At 35.5% G+C, this 15,925-nt stretch overlaps 1 protein-coding gene across 1 annotated transcript in view; it reads left to right on the top strand.

Annotated features, from left to right (window-relative positions):
• LOC137418230 (E3 ubiquitin/ISG15 ligase TRIM25-like) overlaps nt 1–15,925 on the top strand; it is a 1,962,167-nt gene that overhangs the window by 349,405 nt on the left and 1,596,837 nt on the right. The gene's annotated exons all lie outside the window — the stretch shown is intronic.

Raw genomic sequence — 15,925 nt, 5'->3', positions numbered from 1 at the left:
ATTCAAACGTTTACCGGATTCGAACCATTAACTGATTCAAATGTTTACCGGATTCGAACCATTAACTGATTCAAATGTTTAACGGATTCGAACCTTTAACTGAATCAAACGTTTACCGGATTCGAACCTTTAACTGATTCCAACGTTTAACGAGTTCGAACCTTGAACTGATTCAAACGTTTACCGGATTCGAACCTTTAACTGATTCAAACGTTTACCGGTTTCGAACCTTTAACTGATTCAAATGTTTACCGGTTTCGAACCTTCAACTGATTCAAATGTTTACCGGTTTCGAACCTTCAACTGATTCAAATGTTTACCGGTTTCGAACCTTCAACTGATTCAAATGTTTAACGGATTCGAACCATTAACTGATTCAAATGTTTACCGGATTCGAACCATTAACTGATTCAAATGTTTAACGGATTCGAACCATTAACTGATTCAAATGTTTACCGGATTCGAACCATTAACTGATTCAAATGTTTAACGGATTCGAACCATAAACTGATTCAAATGTTTAACGGATTCGAACCTTTAACTGATTCAAATGTTGACCGGATTCGAACAATTAACTGATTCAAATGTTTGCCGTATTCGAACCATTAACTGATTCAAATGTTTAACGGATTCGAACCTTTAACTGATTCAAATGTTTACCGGATTCGAAACTTTAACTGATTCAAATGTTTACCGGATTCGAACCTTCAACTGATTCAAACGTTTACCAGATTCGAACCTTTAACTGATTCAAATGTTGACCGGATTCGAACAATTAACTGATTCAAATGTTTACCGGATTCGAACCATTAACTGATTCAAATGTTTAACGGATTCGAACCTTTAACTGATTCAAATGTTTACCGGATTCGAACCTTTAACTGATTCAAATGTTTAACGGATTCGAACCTTTAACTGATTCAAATGTTTACCGGTTTCGAACCTTTAACTGATTCAAATGTTTACCGGATTCGAACCATTAACTGATTCAAATGTTTACCGGATTCGAACCATTAACTGATTCAAATGTTTAACGGATTCGAACCTTTAACTGATTCAAATGTTGACCGGATTCGAACAATTAACTGATTCAAATGTTTACCGGATTCGAACCATTAACTGATTCAAATGTTTAACGGATTCGAACCTTTAACTGATTCAAATGTTGACCGGATTCGAACCTTTAACTGATTCAAATGTTTACCGGATTCGAACCTACAACTGATTCAAACGTTTACCGGATTCGAACCTTTAACTGATTCAAACGTTTACCGGATTCGAACCATTAACGATTTCAAATGTTTACCGGATTCGAACCTTTATCGGATTCAAACGTTAACTGGATTCAAACCATTAACCAATTCAAATGTTTACCGGATTCGAACCGTTAACCAATTCAAATGTTTACCGGATTCGAACGTTTAACTGATTCAAACGTTTACCAGATTCGAACCTTTAACTGATTCAAACGTTTACCGGATTTGAATCTTTAATTGATTCAAACGTTTACCAGAATCGAACCTTTAACTGATTCAAACGTTTACCAGATTTGAATCTTTAACTGATTCAAACGTTTACTGGATTCGAACCTTTAACTGATTCAAACGTTTACCAGATTCGAACCATTAACCGATTCAAATGTTTGCCGGATTCGAACCTTTAACTGATTCAAACGTTTACCAGATTCGAACCTTTAACCAATTCAAATGTTTACTGGATTCGAACCATTAACCAATTCAAATGTTTACCGGATTCGAACCATTAACCAATTCAAACGTTTACCGGATTTGAATCTTTAACCAATTCAAATGTTTACCGGATTCGAACCATTAACCAATTCAAACGTTTACCGGATTTTAATCTTTAACTGATTCAAACGTTTACCGCATTCAAACCATGAACCAATTCAAATGTTTACCGGATTCGAACCATTAACTGATTCAAACGTTTACCGGATTCGAACCATTAACCAATTCAAACGTTTACCGGATTTGAATCTTTAACCAATTCAAATGTTTACCAGATTCGAACCATTAACCAATTCAAACGTTTACCGGATTTGAATCTTTAACTGATTCAAACGTTTACCGGATTCGAACCATTAACCAATTGAAATGTTTACCGGATTCGAACCATTAACCAATTCAAATGTTTACCGGATTCGAACCATTAACCAATTCAAACGTTTACCGGATTTGAATCTTTAACCAATTCAAATGTTTACCGGATTTTAATCTTTAACTGATTCAAACGTTTACCGGATTCAAACCATGAACCAATTCAAATGTTTACCGGATTCGAACCATTAACCAATTCAAATGTTTACCGGATTCGAACCATTAACCAATTGAAACGTTTACCGGATTTGAATCTTTAACCAATTCAAATGTTTACCGGATTCGAACCATTAACCAATTGAAACGTTTACCGGATTTTAATCTTTAACTGATTCAAACGTTTACCGGATTCAAACCATGAACCAATTCAAATGTTTACCGGATTCGAACCATTAACCAATTCAAACGTTTACCGGATTTGAATCTTTAACTGATTCAAACGTTTACCGGATTCGAACCATTAACTGATTCAAACGATTACCGGATTCCAACCTTTAACTGATTCAAATGTTTACCGGATTCGAACCATTAACTGATTCAAATGTTTAACGGATTCGAACCTTTAACTGATTCAAATGTTTACCGGATTCGAACCTATAACTGATTCAAACGTTTACCAGAATCGAACCTTTAACTGATTCAAACGTTTACCGGATTCGAACCATTAACGATTTCAAATGTTTACCGGATTCGAACCTTTAACGGATTCAAACGTTTACCGGATTCGAACCATTAACCAATTCAAATGTTTACCGGATTCGAACCATGAACCAATTCAAATGTTTACCGGATTCGAACCATTAACTGATTCAAATGTTTACCGGATTCGAACCTTTAACTGATTCAAACGTTTACCGGATTCGAACCTTCAACTGATTCAAACGTTTACCGGATTCGAACCATTAACGATTTCAAATGTTTACCGGATTCGAACCTTTAACGGATTCAAACGTTTACCGGATTCGAACCATTAACCAATTCAAATGTTTACCGGATTCGAACTGTTAACCAATTCAAATGTTTACCGGATTCGAACCTTTAACTGATTCAAACGTTTACCAGATTCGAACCTTTAACTGATTCAAACGTTTACCAGAATCGAACCTTTAACTGATTCAAACGTTTACGGGATTCGAACCTTTAACTCATTCAAACGTTTACCAGATTCGAACCTTTAACTGATTCAAACGTTTACCAGAATCGAACCTTTAACTGATTCAAATGTTTACCGGATTCAAACCTTTAACTGATTCAAACGTTTACCGGATTCGAACCATTAACCAATTGAAATGTTTACCGGATTCGAACCATTAGCCAATTCAAATGTTTACCGGATTCGAAAGATTAACCTATTCAAACGTTTACCGGATTTGAATCTTTAACCAATTCAAACGTTTACTGGATTCAAACCATTAACCAATTCAAATGTTTACCGGATTCGAACCATTAACCAATTCAAACGTTTACCGGATTTTAATCTTTAACTGATTCAAACGTTTACCGGATTCGAACCTTTAACTGATTCAAACGTTTACCAGATTCGAAGCTTTAACTGATTCAAACGTTTACCGGATTCGAACCATTGACCAATTCAAACGTTTACCGGATTCGAACCATTAACCAATTCAAACGTTTACTGGATTCGAACCATTAACTGATTCAAGCGTTTACCGGATTCGAACCATTAACCAATTGAAATGTTTACCGGATTCGAACCATTAACCAATTCAAATGTTTACCGGATTCGAACCATTAACCAATTGAAATGTTTACCGGATTCGAACCATTAACCAATTCAAATGTTTACCGGATTCGAACCATTAACCAATTCAAATGTTTACCGGATTCGAACCATTAACCAATTCAAACGTTTACCGGATTTGAATCTTTAACTGATTCAAACGTTTACCGGATTCAAACTATTAACCAATTCAAATGTTTACCGGATTCGAACCATTAACCAATTCAAACGTTTACCGGATTTGAATCTTTAACTGATTCAAACGTTTACCGGATTCGAACCATTAACTGTTTCAAATGTTCAACGGATTCGAACCATTAACTGATTCAAATGTTTAACGGATTCGAACCTATAACTGATTCAAACGTTTACCGGATTCGAACCATTAACGATTTCAAATGTTTACCGGATTCGAACCTTTAATGGATTCAAACGTTTACCGGATTCGAACCATTAACCAATTCAAATGTTTACCGGATTCGAACCATTAACCAATTCAAATGTTTACCGGATTCGAACCATTAACCAATTCAAACGTTTACCGGATTCGAACCTTTAAATGATTCAAACGTTTACCAGATTCGAACCTTTAACTGATTCATAAGGTTTACCAGAATCTAACCTTTAACTGATTCAAACGTTTACCAGAATCGAACCTTTAACTGATTCAAATGTTTACAGGATTCAAACCTTCAACTGATTCAAACGTTCACCAGAATCGAACCTTTAACTGATTCAAACGTTTACCGGATTCGAACCATTAACCGATTCAAACGTTTACCAGAATCGAACCTTTAACTGATTCAAACGTTTACCGGATTCGAACCATTAACGATTTCAAATGTTTACCGGATTCGAACCTTTAACGGATTCAAACGTTTACCGGATTCGAACCATTAACCAATTCAAATGTTTACCGGATTCGAACCATGAACCAATTCAAATGTTTACCGGATTCGAACCATTAACTGATTCAAATGTTTAACGGATTCGAACCTTTAACTGATTCAAATGTTTACCGGATTCGAACCTTTAACTGATTCAAACGTTTACCGGATTCTAACCTTCAACTGATTCAAACGTTTACCGGATTCGAACCATTAACGATTTCAAATGTTTACCGGATTCGAACCTTTAACGGATTCAAACGTTTACCGGATTCGAACCATTAACCAATTCAAATGTTTACCGGATTCGAACTGTTAACCAATTCAAATGTTTACCGGATTCGAACCTTTAACTGATTCAAACGTTTACCAGATTCGAACCTTTAACTGATTCAAACGTTTACCAGAATCGAACCTTTAAGTGATTCAAACGTTTACGGGATTCGAACCTTTAACTCATTCAAACGTTTACCAGATTCGAACCTTTAACTGATTCAAACGTATACCAGAATCGAACCTTTAACTGATTCAAATGTTTACCGGATTCAAACCTTTAACTGATTCAAACGTTTACCGGATTCGAACCATTAACCAATTGAAATGTTTACCGGATTCGAACCATTAGCCAATTCAAATGTTTACCGGATTCGAACCATTAACCTATTCAAACGTTTACCGGATTTGAATCTTTAACCAATTCAAACGTTTACCGGATTCAAACCATTAACCAATTCAAATGTTTACCGGATTCGAACCATTAACCAATTCAAACGTTTACCGGATTTGAATCTTTAACTGATTCAAACGTTTACCGGATTCGAACCATTAACTGATTCAAACGTTTACCAGATTCGAAGCTTTAACTGATTCAAACGTTTACCGGATTCGAACCTTTAACCAATTCAAATGTGTACCGGATTCGAACCATTAACCAATTCAAACGTTTACCGGATTCGAACCATTGACCAATTCAAACGTTTACCGGATTCAAACCATTAACTGATTCAAGCGTTTACCGGATTCGAACCATTAACCAATTGAAATGTTTACCGGATTCGAACCATTAACCAATTCAAATGTTTACCGGATTCGAACCATTAACCAATTGAAATGTTTACCGGATTCGAACCATTAACCAATTCAAATGTTTACCGGATTCGAACCATTAACCAATTCAAACGTTTACCGGATTTGAATCTTTAACCAATTCAAATGTTTACCGGATTCGAACCATTAACCAATTCAAACGTTTACCGGATTTGAATCTTTAACTGATTCAAACGTTTACCGGATTCAAACTATTACCCAATTCAAATGTTTACCGGATTCGAACCATTAACCAATTCAAACGTTTACCGGATTTGAATCTTTAACTGATTCAAACGTTTACCGGATTCGAACCATTAACTGTTTCAAATGTTTACCGGATTCGAACCATTAACTGATTCAAATGTTTAACGGATTCGAACCTATAACTGATTCAGACGTTTACCGGATTCGAACCATTAACCAATTCAAATGTTTACCGGATTCGAACCATTAACCAATTCAAACGTTTACCGGATTCGAACCTTTAACTGATTCAAACGTTTACCAGATTCGAACCTTTAACTGATTCATAAGGTTTACCAGAATCGAACCTTTAACTGATTCAAACGTTTACCAGAATCGAACCTTTAACTGATTCAAATGTTTACAGGATTCAAACCTTCAACTGATTCAAACGTTCACCAGAATCGAACCTTTAACCGATTGAAATGTTTGCCGGATTCGAACCTTTAACTGATTCAAACGTTTACCAGATTCGAACCTTTAACCAATTCAAATGTTTACCGGATTCGAACCATTAACCAATTCAAATGTTTACCGGATTCGAACCATTAACCAATTCAAATGTTTACCGGATTCGAACCATTAACCAATTCAAACGTTTACCGGATTTGAATCTTTAACCAATTCAAATGTTTACCGGATTTTAATCTTTAACTGATTCAAACGTTTACCGGATTCAAACCATGAACCAATTCAAATGTTTACCGGATTCGAACCATTAACCAATTCAAATGTTTACCGGATTCGAACCATTAACCAATTGAAACGTTTACCGGATTTGAACCATTAACCAATTGAAACGTTTACCGGATTTGAATCTTTAACCAATTCAAATGTTTACCGGATTCGAACCTTTAACTGAATCAAACGTTTACCGGATTCGAACCTTTAACTGATTCCAACGTTTAACGAGTTCGAACCTTGAACTGATTCAAACGTTTACCGGATTCGAACCTTTAACTGATTCAAACGTTTACCGGTTTCGAACCTTTAACTGATTCAAATGTTTACCGGTTTCGAACCTTCAACTGATTCAAATGTTTACCGGTTTCGAACCTTCAACTGATTCAAATGTTTACCGGTTTCGAACCTTCAACTGATTCAAATGTTTAACGGATTCGAACCATTAACTGATTCAAATGTTTACCGGATTCGAACCATTAACTGATTCAAATGTTTAACGGATTCGAACCATTAACTGATTCAAATGTTTACCGGATTCGAACCATTAACTGATTCAAATGTTTAACGGATTCGAACCATAAACTGATTCAAATGTTTAACGGATTCGAACCTTTAACTGATTCAAATGTTGACCGGATTCGAACAATTAACTGATTCAAATGTTTGCCGTATTCGAACCATTAACTGATTCAAATGTTTAACGGATTCGAACCTTTAACTGATTCAAATGTTTACCGGATTCGAAACTTTAACTGATTCAAATGTTTACCGGATTCGAACCTTCAACTGATTCAAACGTTTACCAGATTCGAACCTTTAACTGATTCAAATGTTGACCGGATTCGAACAATTAACTGATTCAAATGTTTACCGGATTCGAACCATTAACTGATTCAAATGTTTAACGGATTCGAACCTTTAACTGATTCAAATGTTTACCGGATTCGAACCTTTAACTGATTCAAATGTTTAACGGATTCGAACCTTTAACTGATTCAAATGTTTACCGGTTTCGAACCTTTAACTGATTCAAATGTTTACCGGATTCGAACCATTAACTGATTCAAATGTTTACCGGATTCGAACCATTAACTGATTCAAATGTTTAACGGATTCGAACCTTTAACTGATTCAAATGTTGACCGGATTCGAACAATTAACTGATTCAAATGTTTACCGGATTCGAACCATTAACTGATTCAAATGTTTAACGGATTCGAACCTTTAACTGATTCAAATGTTGACCGGATTCGAACCTTTAACTGATTCAAATGTTTACCGGATTCGAACCTACAACTGATTCAAACGTTTACCGGATTCGAACCTTTAACTGATTCAAACGTTTACCGGATTCGAACCATTAACGATTTCAAATGTTTACCGGATTCGAACCTTTATCGGATTCAAACGTTAACTGGATTCAAACCATTAACCAATTCAAATGTTTACCGGATTCGAACCGTTAACCAATTCAAATGTTTACCGGATTCGAACGTTTAACTGATTCAAACGTTTACCAGATTCGAACCTTTAACTGATTCAAACGTTTACCGGATTTGAATCTTTAATTGATTCAAACGTTTACCAGAATCGAACCTTTAACTGATTCAAACGTTTACCAGATTTGAATCTTTAACTGATTCAAACGTTTACTGGATTCGAACCTTTAACTGATTCAAACGTTTACCAGATTCGAACCATTAACCGATTCAAATGTTTGCCGGATTCGAACCTTTAACTGATTCAAACGTTTACCAGATTCGAACCTTTAACCAATTCAAATGTTTACTGGATTCGAACCATTAACCAATTCAAATGTTTACCGGATTCGAACCATTAACCAATTCAAACGTTTACCGGATTTGAATCTTTAACCAATTCAAATGTTTACCGGATTCGAACCATTAACCAATTCAAACGTTTACCGGATTTTAATCTTTAACTGATTCAAACGTTTACCGCATTCAAACCATGAACCAATTCAAATGTTTACCGGATTCGAACCATTAACTGATTCAAACGTTTACCGGATTCGAACCATTAACCAATTCAAACGTTTACCGGATTTGAATCTTTAACCAATTCAAATGTTTACCAGATTCGAACCATTAACCAATTCAAACGTTTACCGGATTTGAATCTTTAACTGATTCAAACGTTTACCGGATTCGAACCATTAACCAATTGAAATGTTTACCGGATTCGAACCATTAACCAATTCAAATGTTTACCGGATTCGAACCATTAACCAATTCAAACGTTTACCGGATTTGAATCTTTAACCAATTCAAATGTTTACCGGATTTTAATCTTTAACTGATTCAAACGTTTACCGGATTCAAACCATGAACCAATTCAAATGTTTACCGGATTCGAACCATTAACCAATTCAAATGTTTACCGGATTCGAACCATTAACCAATTGAAACGTTTACCGGATTTGAATCTTTAACCAATTCAAATGTTTACCGGATTCGAACCATTAACCAATTGAAACGTTTACCGGATTTTAATCTTTAACTGATTCAAACGTTTACCGGATTCAAACCATGAACCAATTCAAATGTTTACCGGATTCGAACCATTAACCAATTCAAACGTTTACCGGATTTGAATCTTTAACTGATTCAAACGTTTACCGGATTCGAACCATTAACTGATTCAAACGATTACCGGATTCCAACCTTTAACTGATTCAAATGTTTACCGGATTCGAACCATTAACTGATTCAAATGTTTAACGGATTCGAACCTTTAACTGATTCAAATGTTTACCGGATTCGAACCTATAACTGATTCAAACGTTTACCAGAATCGAACCTTTAACTGATTCAAACGTTTACCGGATTCGAACCATTAACGATTTCAAATGTTTACCGGATTCGAACCTTTAACGGATTCAAACGTTTACCGGATTCGAACCATTAACCAATTCAAATGTTTACCGGATTCGAACCATGAACCAATTCAAATGTTTACCGGATTCGAACCATTAACTGATTCAAATGTTTACCGGATTCGAACCTTTAACTGATTCAAACGTTTACCGGATTCGAACCTTCAACTGATTCAAACGTTTACCGGATTCGAACCATTAACGATTTCAAATGTTTACCGGATTCGAACCTTTAACGGATTCAAACGTTTACCGGATTCGAACCATTAACCAATTCAAATGTTTACCGGATTCGAACTGTTAACCAATTCAAATGTTTACCGGATTCGAACCTTTAACTGATTCAAACGTTTACCAGATTCGAACCTTTAACTGATTCAAACGTTTACCAGAATCGAACCTTTAACTGATTCAAACGTTTACGGGATTCGAACCTTTAACTCATTCAAACGTTTACCAGATTCGAACCTTTAACTGATTCAAACGTTTACCAGAATCGAACCTTTAACTGATTCAAATGTTTACCGGATTCAAACCTTTAACTGATTCAAACGTTTACCGGATTCGAACCATTAACCAATTGAAATGTTTACCGGATTCGAACCATTAGCCAATTCAAATGTTTACCGGATTCGAAAGATTAACCTATTCAAACGTTTACCGGATTTGAATCTTTAACCAATTCAAACGTTTACTGGATTCAAACCATTAACCAATTCAAATGTTTACCGGATTCGAACCATTAACCAATTCAAACGTTTACCGGATTTTAATCTTTAACTGATTCAAACGTTTACCGGATTCGAACCTTTAACTGATTCAAACGTTTACCAGATTCGAAGCTTTAACTGATTCAAACGTTTACCGGATTCGAACCATTGACCAATTCAAACGTTTACCGGATTCGAACCATTAACCAATTCAAACGTTTACTGGATTCGAACCATTAACTGATTCAAGCATTTACCGGATTCGAACCATTAACCAATTGAAATGTTTACCGGATTCGAACCATTAACCAATTCAAATGTTTACCGGATTCGAACCATTAACCAATTGAAATGTTTACCGGATTCGAACCATTAACCAATTCAAATGTTTACCGGATTCGAACCATTAACCAATTCAAATGTTTACCGGATTCGAACCATTAACCAATTCAAACGTTTACCGGATTTGAATCTTTAACTGATTCAAACGTTTACCGGATTCAAACTATTAACCAATTCAAATGTTTACCGGATTCGAACCATTAACCAATTCAAACGTTTACCGGATTTGAATCTTTAACTGATTCAAACGTTTACCGGATTCGAACCATTAACTGTTTCAAATGTTCAACGGATTCGAACCATTAACTGATTCAAATGTTTAACGGATTCGAACCTATAACTGATTCAAACGTTTACCGGATTCGAACCATTAACGATTTCAAATGTTTACCGGATTCGAACCTTTAATGGATTCAAACGTTTACCGGATTCGAACCATTAACCAATTCAAATGTTTACCGGATTCGAACCATTAACCAATTCAAATGTTTACCGGATTCGAACCATTAACCAATTCAAACGTTTACCGGATTCGAACCTTTAACTGATTCAAACGTTTACCAGATTCGAACCTTTAACTGATTCATAAGGTTTACCAGAATCTAACCTTTAACTGATTCAAACGTTTACCAGAATCGAACCTTTAACTGATTCAAATGTTTACAGGATTCAAACCTTCAACTGATTCAAACGTTCACCAGAATCGAACCTTTAACTGATTCAAACGTTTACCGGATTCGAACCATTAACCGATTCAAACGTTTACCAGAATCGAACCTTTAACTGATTCAAACGTTTACCGGATTCGAACCATTAACGATTTCAAATGTTTACCGGATTCGAACCTTTAACGGATTCAAACGTTTACCGGATTCGAACCATTAACCAATTCAAATGTTTACCGGATTCGAACCATGAACCAATTCAAATGTTTACCGGATTCGAACCATTAACTGATTCAAATGTTTAACGGATTCGAACCTTTAACTGATTCAAATGTTTACCGGATTCGAACCTTTAACTGATTCAAACGTTTACCGGATTCTAACCTTCAACTGATTCAAACGTTTACCGGATTCGAACCATTAACGATTTCAAATGTTTACCGGATTCGAACCTTTAACGGATTCAAACGTTTACCGGATTCGAACCATTAACCAATTCAAATGTTTACCGGATTCGAACTGTTAACCAATTCAAATGTTTACCGGATTCGAACCTTTAACTGATTCAAACGTTTACCAGATTCGAACCTTTAACTGATTCAAACGTTTACCAGAATCGAACCTTTAACTGATTCAAACGTTTACGGGATTCGAACCTTTAACTCATTCAAACGTTTACCAGATTCGAACCTTTAACTGATTCAAACGTATACCAGAATCGAACCTTTAACTGATTCAAATGTTTACCGGATTCAAACCTTTAACTGATTCAAACGTTTACCGGATTCGAACCATTAACCAATTGAAATGTTTACCGGATTCGAACCATTAGCCAATTCAAATGTTTACCGGATTCGAACCATTAACCTATTCAAACGTTTACCGGATTTGAATCTTTAACCAATTCAAACGTTTACCGGATTCAAACCATTAACCAATTCAAATGTTTACCGGATTCGAACCATTAACCAATTCAAACGTTTACCGGATTTGAATCTTTAACTGATTCAAACGTTTACCGGATTCGAACCATTAACTGATTCAAACGTTTACCAGATTCGAAGCTTTAACTGATTCAAACGTTTACCGGATTCGAACCTTTAACCAATTCAAATGTGTACCGGATTCGAACCATTAACCAATTCAAACGTTTACCGGATTCGAACCATTGACCAATTCAAACGTTTACCGGATTCAAACCATTAACTGATTCAAGCGTTTACCGGATTCGAACCATTAACCAATTGAAATGTTTACCGGATTCGAACCATTAACCAATTCAAATGTTTACCGGATTCGAACCATTAACCAATTGAAATGTTTACCGGATTCGAACCATTAACCAATTCAAATGTTTACCGGATTCGAACCATTAACCAATTCAAACGTTTACCGGATTTGAATCTTTAACCAATTCAAATGTTTACCGGATTCGAACCATTAACCAATTCAAACGTTTACCGGATTTGAATCTTTAACTGATTCAAACGTTTACCGGATTCAAACTATTACCCAATTCAAATGTTTACCGGATTCGAACCATTAACCAATTCAAACGTTTACCGGATTTGAATCTTTAACTGATTCAAACGTTTACCGGATTCGAACCATTAACTGTTTCAAATGTTTACCGGATTCGAACCATTAACTGATTCAAATGTTTAACGGATTCGAACCTATAACTGATTCAGACGTTTACCGGATTCGAACCATTAACCAATTCAAATGTTTACCGGATTCGAACCATTAACCAATTCAAACGTTTACCGGATTCGAACCTTTAACTGATTCAAACGTTTACCAGATTCGAACCTTTAACTGATTCATAAGGTTTACCAGAATCGAACCTTTAACTGATTCAAACGTTTACCAGAATCGAACCTTTAACTGATTCAAATGTTTACAGGATTCAAACCTTCAACTGATTCAAACGTTCACCAGAATCGAACCTTTAACCGATTGAAATGTTTGCCGGATTCGAACCTTTAACTGATTCAAACGTTTACCAGATTCGAACCTTTAACCAATTCAAATGTTTACCGGATTCGAACCATTAACCAATTCAAATGTTTACCGGATTCGAACCATTAACCAATTCAAACGTTTACCGGATTTGAATCTTTAACCAATTCAAATGTTTACCGGATTTTAATCTTTAACTGATTCAAACGTTTACCGGATTCGAACCATTAACCAATTCAAATGTTTACCGGATTCGAACCATTAACCAATTGAAACGTTTACCGGATTTGAATCTTTAACCAATTCAAATGTTTACCGGATTCGAACCTTTAACTGATTCAAACGTTTACCAGATTCGAACCTTTAACTGATTCAAATGTTGACCGGATTCGAACAATTAACTGATTCAAATGTTTACCGGATTCGAACCATTAACTGATTCAAATGTTTAACGGATTCGAACCTTTAACTGATTCAAATGTTTAACGGATTCGAACCTTTAACTGATTCAAATGTTTACCGGTTTCGAACCTTTAACTGATTCAAATGTTTACCGGATTCGAACCATTAACTGATTCAAATGTTTACCGGATTCGAACCATTAACTGATTCAAATGTTTAACGGATTCGAACCTTTAACTGATTCAAATGTTGACCGGATTCGAACAATTAACTGATTCAAATGTTTACCGGATTCGAACCATTAACTGATTCAAATGTTTAACGGATTCGAACCTTTAACTGATTCAAATGTTGACCGGATTCGAACCTTTAACTGATTCAAATGTTTACCGGATTCGAACCTATAACTGATTCAAACGTTTACCGGATTCGAACCTTTAACTGATTCAAACGTTTACCGGATTCGAACCATTAACGATTTCAAATGTTTACCGGATTCGAACCTTTATCGGATTCAAACGTTAACTGGATTCAAACCATTAACCAATTCAAATGTTTACCGGATTCGAACGTTTCACTGATTCAAACGTTTACCAGATTCGAACCTTTAACTGATTCAAACGTTTACCGGATTTGAATCTTTAATTGATTCAAACGTTTACCAGAATCGAACCTTTAACTGATTCAAACGTTTACCGGATTTGAATCTTTAACTGATTCAAACGTTTACTGGATTCGAACCTTTAACTGATTCAAACGTTTACCAGAATCGAACCTTTAACTGATTCAAACGTTTACCGGATTTGAATCTTTAACCGATTCAAATGTTTGCCGGATTCGAACCTTTAACTGATTCAAACGTTTACCAGATTCGAACCTTTAACCAATTCAAATGTTTACTGGATTCGAACCATTAACCAATTCAAATGTTTACCGGATTCGAACCATTAACCAATTCAAACGTTTACCGGATTTGAATCTTTAACCAATTCAAATGTTTACCGGATTCGAACCATTAACCAATTCAAACGTTTACCGGATTTGAATCTTTAACTGATTCAAACGTTTACCGGATTCAAACTATTAACCAATTCAAATGTTTACCGGATTCGAACCATTAACCAATTCAAACGTTTACCGGATTTGAATCTTTAACTGATTCAAACGTTTACCGGATTCGAACCATTAACTGTTTCAAATGTTCAACGGATTCGAACCATTAACTGATTCAAATGTTTAACGGATTCGAACCTATAACTGATTCAAACGTTTACCGGATTCGAACCATTAACGATTTCAAATGTTTACCGGATTCGAACCTTTAATGGATTCAAACGTTTACCGGATTCGAACCATTAACCAATTCAAATGTTTACCGGATTCGAACCATTAACCAATTCAAATGTTTACCGGATTCGAACCATTAACCAATTCAAACGTTTACCGGATTCGAACCTTTAACTGATTCAAACGTTTACCAGATTCGAACCTTTAACTGATTCATAAGGTTTACCAGAATCGAACCTTTAACTGATTCAAACGTTTACCAGAATCGAACCTTTAACTGATTCAAATGTTTACAGGATTCAAACCTTCAACTGATTCAAACGTTCACCAGAATCGAACCTTTAACTGATTCAAACGTTTACCGGATTCGAACCATTAACCGATTCAAACGTTTACCAGAATCGAACCTTTAACTGATTCAAACGTTTACCGGATTCGAACCATTAACGATTTCAAATGTTTACCGGATTCGAACCTTTAACGGATTCAAACGTTTACCGGATTCGAACCATTAACCAATTCAAATGTTTACCGGATTCGAACCTTTAACTGATTCAAATGTTTAACGGATTCGAACCTTTAACTGATTCAAATGTTTACCGGATTCGAACCTTTAACTGATTCAAACGTTTACCGGATTCTAACCTTCAACTGATTCAAACGTTTACCGGATTCGAACCATTAACGATTTCAAATGTTTACCGGATTCGAACCTTTAACGGATTCAAACGTTTACCGGATTCGAACCATTAACCAATTCAAATGTTTACCGGATTCGAACTGTTAACCAATTCAAATGTTTACCGGATTCGAACCTTTAACTGATTCAAACGTTTACCAGATTCGAACCTTTAACTGATTCAAACGTTTACCAGAATCGAACCTTTAACTGATTCAAAC

The sequence above is a fragment of the Myxine glutinosa genome, chromosome 1 (assembly GCF_964187855.1).
Source record: "Myxine glutinosa chromosome 1, kmMyxGlut1.1, whole genome shotgun sequence".
NCBI lineage: Eukaryota > Metazoa > Chordata > Myxini > Myxiniformes > Myxinidae > Myxine > Myxine glutinosa.
The sequence above is the reverse complement of the archived record's forward strand: the minus strand, read 5'-3'. Positions and strand labels throughout refer to the sequence as shown.